Raw genomic sequence first — 6,000 nt, 5'->3', positions numbered from 1 at the left:
TCATGAAGATAATCCCATACAAATAAACAATTTAAATAAGTAATATTGTCGTTCAGCCTAAGAATTTTAGATAATTTATACAGTAGAGAAACATTGTCAAATAGGAAATTTTGAAAGTGAATAATTTTAAGGGCTTTGTTTTGAAGTGAAACTAGTTGGTTTAAGGGACCTTTTTTTACCCCAAATCTGACACACATACCTAAGGTGCGATCCAAATATGGCATGATAAATACTCATAAGTGTTTATCATGCCATATTTGGATCTGTGTCAACAAATCCATCTGTCCCATGAACAATCAGTGTTTGTCAAAGAACATCGTTTATCAAGCGACCGTGTCGTCAAATAAACCTGACTACAAAGAAAAAGTATATTTTGGCTTATGTGAAACTCCATTTAAATTTTGGTATGTTAACCATCTAAAATCTTTTAACATTAATAAATACAAAAATGATACCGAGTTGTGTAAAGAAATTTGGGACATAAAAGATAAAATGTTTACACCCTTAATTAAGTGGAAAATTGTTAAACGTTACAATACTTACAACACTTTGTCAAAAATTTGCAACCTTTGCTTATTCAAAAAATTCCTTATTTTAACATATAAAGGTGATAACTTGTTAAAAAAACGAAATGATGATTTCAAAATGCAGACACAAGAATAAATTCCTATTATTCTTTTTTGACACCAAGTATGTCTAAGCGACGTTTAGATCCCACTACACAGTATTTTGTAATTTTTAGCGGGTTTTTTTATTTTTAAATTTGTATTCAATGGCTGATGATTGCCCTATAGGCATGAAACTTAAAGTACCATAGAAAAAGTTGCTTTTTCTTCGTTAACATATATGTATATATATATATGTATATATATATATATATATATATATATATATATATATATATATATATATATATATATATATATATATATATATATATATATATATATATATATATATATATATGTATATATATAAATATATATATATATATATATATATATATATATATATATATTTATATATATATATATATATGTATAAATATATATATATATATATATATATATATATATATATATATATATATATAAATATATATATATATATATATATATATATATATATATATATATATATATATATATATATATGTGTATATATATATATGTATATATAATAATAATAATAATAATAATAATAATAATAATAATAATAATAATAATAATAATAATAATAATAAGAATTAGAGATTAAAGTGCCATTATTTACAACAATCACAATAGTGATGAAGTAATTCAGTAAACAAGTTGCACTAAAAAAGTTGGCTATGAGTTTGAAAAAGTGTTTATAAAAAGTTCATATTTAACTCTTTTTTTAAATGTTTCTAAAGACGTTGAGTTTCGCGTGTTCATAGATAATCCATTTCAAATTCGAGGTGCAGTCATACAAAAAGAATTTGAGAGAAGTTTTTTGTTAACGACGTGTAAGTTGACAACTGTCTAATGATCTAGTATTTTGTTTTGAAGTTCAGACTTCAAGGAGTTCAAATAAATATGCAGGAGATTTAGATAATAAAATTTTATATATGATAACTGATATCTTATAGATTATTCTTTGATTTATTGGTAACCAATGAAGAGATTTCAGCAATATTTCTGAATTTAAATGAATAAGAGAATGGAAAACGATTTGAGATAAGCTATTTTGAATTCGTTGGAGTTTTTTAATATTTTTTTGATAAGTACCAGATAAAAGACTGTTACAATAGTCAAGCTGAGTGTTAACAATATCACATGCAATTGTATTTGCAGCTTCTTTAGTCAGACACGGACGAATGTGGCGAAGTGCACGAATATGGTAATTGCAGGATTTAATAGTGTTGTTTATGCGCTTTTCCATAAAGAGCGATGAATCTAGGGTGACACCAAGGATTTTTACTGAATTTATCGTAGTTAGTGTTGTTCCAAAAAAAAAAAAAATTTTTTGAACCATTTTTATGCTTGCTAATTTGTTTTCTAGATCCAAATTAAACAGCTTCTGTTTTATTTGGGTTGAGCAGAAGTCCATTTTCTAGAAACCACTTTGTTACTGCATCAGCACACACATTGATTTTATTAATGCTATCTATGCCTGGGTTAATGACAGTATAAAGTTGGGTATCATCAGCATATTGATGATGATTGGTACCGAGTTTAGCTATAATACGATATATAGGTGAAACAAACATGGAAAATAGAAATGGGCCTAATACACTACCCTGTGGTACTCCTGTTGAACTTGCTATTAGTCTAGATTTTGTTGATCCAATAGAAACAAAAGATTTTCGAGAGTGCAAGTATGATTTCAGCCACTGGTCTTTTAGTATTTTTATTTAGTCGATATATTTGCTATTGAAAAATCTGGTTTTATTGCTTTTAGTAATGTTTTGATGGTTTTTTGATCATTTTCTTCATTAATTTGTTTGTCTAAAGTAGTATGATCAGCTACCCCACTTATAATGATGTTGTTTTCAATTCTTTTTTTATTATTAAACTCGTTTGTAATTTTTGCCATCATTACCACTTCAGTTTCTTTTGGTTTTGATTGATTTTGCTGAGTTGATGTTGCTTGTGCATATGTGAATATTGTTGTTGGTATCTTTAGCAGATGCACAAGGAATTGTTGGCCAATTTGGCTCTTCTAAGCATTCATAGTCGAACTCCATGTTTTTATATATATATATTTTTTATAAATATATGAGAGGGTTACCACGCTGAATAACAGTGGATTACCTCTTGATGTCTTTTGTAGGAGGGTTACCACTCTGAATAACAGTGGATTACCTCCTTAGTATATATATTAACCTTATTACACAGGGACTAAAAATTTTTATGTGTTTATATATATATATATATATATATATATATATATATATATATATATATATATATATATATATATATATACAGTGGCGGATACAAAGGTAGGGGAGGATAAGGGTGTAACTACCCCCTAAGAAATGTCAAACTTCAAAATATTACTGAAAAATTTGTAAAAACAAAACAATTACAAAAAATTATTCTGCAGCGAATCGAATCTAAGAAAAACAATGAAAGTTTCGAAACATTTTAATGTTATCATCATTAATTCATTCTATTATATAATTAGATATCTAATTAAATAATAGAATGAATTAATGGTAATAACATTAAAATGTTTTGTGTGACGTTTTTGTCAACCCCTCCCCCTATATAAGACGTGACATTATTTTTAAACAAAATACCTCTTATTTGACCTCAGAGTTTGCAATTTTTTGCTGAAAGTTAATTAATTCCGCTGTTACTAAAATTTAAATTTGAAAAAAGTTTTGTCCCGTCACACTGTAGCTAACTCCCCTCCTCCCCCATGTAATATTTGGTGATACCTCTTCTTCCCTAAAGACTGTCGCGTATTATTTGAACAGCCCCTAAGGTTATGTACTATGGTAGTTGTAATTAATTGCTACGCAACGCAAAAAATAAATAAGCAGCGTCCCCTCAGAAGAAACTCACGTTTTAAAGATTGGAAATCATTAAATTCAGAAGATTGGGTGTGTCAAAATGCCATCTTTAGAACACTATTGGTTTAAGAACAGTTTCTATAGAGTTCCCTTATTTTCTAGAATAATGCCACGAAACAAATTCCAACTAATGTTACGGTTTTAGCATTTTATTAACAATGAAGATTCAGGTAGTGGACGCTTGTGTAAAATTATTGGACTTCTCGATCACTTAAATAATACAATGGATAACATCTACTTTCCAAATAAAAATATATCAATCGATGAGTCAATGATGCTTTGGAAGGGACGTCTTGTATTTAGGCAGTATGTGAAAAATAAAAGACGTAAGTACGGTATAAAGTTCTATGAGCTTTGCGAATCAGATCGTACTGTACTAAAAGTAAAAATCTACTCTGGCGAGACAACTCTCGGTAAACATTTGTTGGGTCAAACGGGAGCTATTGTTTTAGACTTGATGGAAAAATTTCTGGGAAAAGGTTATTACCTTTACCCGATAACTTTTACAATTCCTTTGAGTTAACAAAGCACATGATAAATCAAAAAACATACATTTGTGGTACTTTAAGAACTGACCAAAAGTCAAATCCAAAAGAATGTACAAAAGCAAAACTGAAACAGGGAGACGTTATAAGCAGAAGCAGAGAGGGTGTAGTAGTTGCTAAATGGAAAGACAAAATAGACGTGCTAATGATTAGCAACTTGTATTCGTTGCAAATGATTGAAGTGACAAACAGGAGAGGAGAGAAGAAAATGAAACCCAATATTATTATATATTAGAATTGTACGGCCGTGGCGCAGTGGTTAGAGCGCTTGCTATATGAGCAGGAGATCCAGGTTCGAAACGAGCTCTGGACAAATTTTCGCGTCACGGTAAGGAAGGAGGCGTGAACTTCCTTATATGCATTTCCGCGGGGTTCAATGAAAAGATCGTAAGGACTTCTTGGGGCACCTAAAATTAAAAAAAAAAAAAAAAAAATCAATGTATGTCAAGAGCAGATAGAGCGGATCAAATGGTATCATATTATGATTTTCTAAGAAAGACAATTAGATGGTATAAAAAAGTAGCACTTCATCTCTTTGAAATTTTTTTGTTTAATGCTTACTGTATAAACAGCAAATATGGACTAGATAAAACAATTTCCTTGCTTAAGTTTAGAGAATTAATTGTTACGGTTTTATTGGGTGAACGAAGTTGTGCTCGGGTGAATGAAGTTGTGCCTCGAATCACCAATAATAGCTTCCACTACTTGTCTTCAATACTACCAAATGAAAAGAAAAAATTCCCAACAAAACCATGTCTAGTCTGCTCTAAAATAAAACGTAAAGAAACACGATATGAATGTGCTGTTAGTGAAAACAGACCTTCGTTATGTATTGGCGAATGTTTCAGAATGTAACATTCAAAAGAATAGGTTTACACTTTAATTTTCATGAAATAAAATTAAAGCATTATCAATATTTTACCTTTATCTGTTTTAAGCTATTTCTGTCTTTATCCGCATTTAAATTAGGTTTCTTGGATTTTTAAAATAAAAACTTGAATGTAATATTTTCTGAAATCAAATGTGAAGTTAAGAAAAAAAAAAAAAGTGAATAGGCAAAGCCAGTCATGCACAAATATTATTTGAAATAAGTTAGTATATCTACGAGTTTACTCCTAGTTGGCAAACTCATGACGCTGGCTTACTACGAGTATTTTCGTAGTTGGCAAATATCTAAGTCCCGTTAACCACGAGTATACTCGTAGTTGGCAAATAAATGACGCCAACTTACTTAGCAGCGAACGTGTTAATAAAATAACAATTCTGGCGGCAAAAATATTTTGTAGCAGTGTTTAATTGCATTTATTTTTACTTCAATAGTTAGCTACTTTCATCAATAGCAAAATAGTTCATGCAGTTAAAAACAAAAACTTTACCTTGAAACAATGATGCTTTATTACACAGTAATAAAGTCCAAGTATACAGACGCACAAATTTTCATAAAGAAAATTTTCACTTTATTCATAGTTGTTTTAAATTTTCAAGATAATATATTTATTTTTATTTTAGTTTTTTTTTAACTGATTATAATAACATTAGCGGAAAAATGTATTGAAATTATTTAATTTAGTCGTACACGTAATTTTTTAAATTTATTCATATATTAATAAGTATAATATTTATGACTTATTAGCAAACATTTTTTTAAAATTACATTTGTTGTCGGTGATATTAAAATGTTTAGTTTAAAGTTTCAAAATTTTTTTGTTGTGGTTCAATTGTAATCAAATAATTTACTTTTCTCAATCTACATAGCTGATTTGACAGTTTATTTAAGTTTGAATCAAATACAAGCTTGTGGTACTGCTGTATTTTAAATTGGTAATATTGCTTGTTGATAAATTAAAAATATCACATTATTTGATTGACTATCTATTTTTTAGATAATGTAAGCACATCTCACATGTTCCAGTC

This window comes from Hydra vulgaris, chromosome 03 (genome assembly GCF_038396675.1).
Source record: "Hydra vulgaris chromosome 03, alternate assembly HydraT2T_AEP".
Lineage (NCBI taxonomy): Eukaryota > Metazoa > Cnidaria > Hydrozoa > Anthoathecata > Hydridae > Hydra > Hydra vulgaris.
This window is presented reverse-complemented; position numbering follows the sequence as displayed.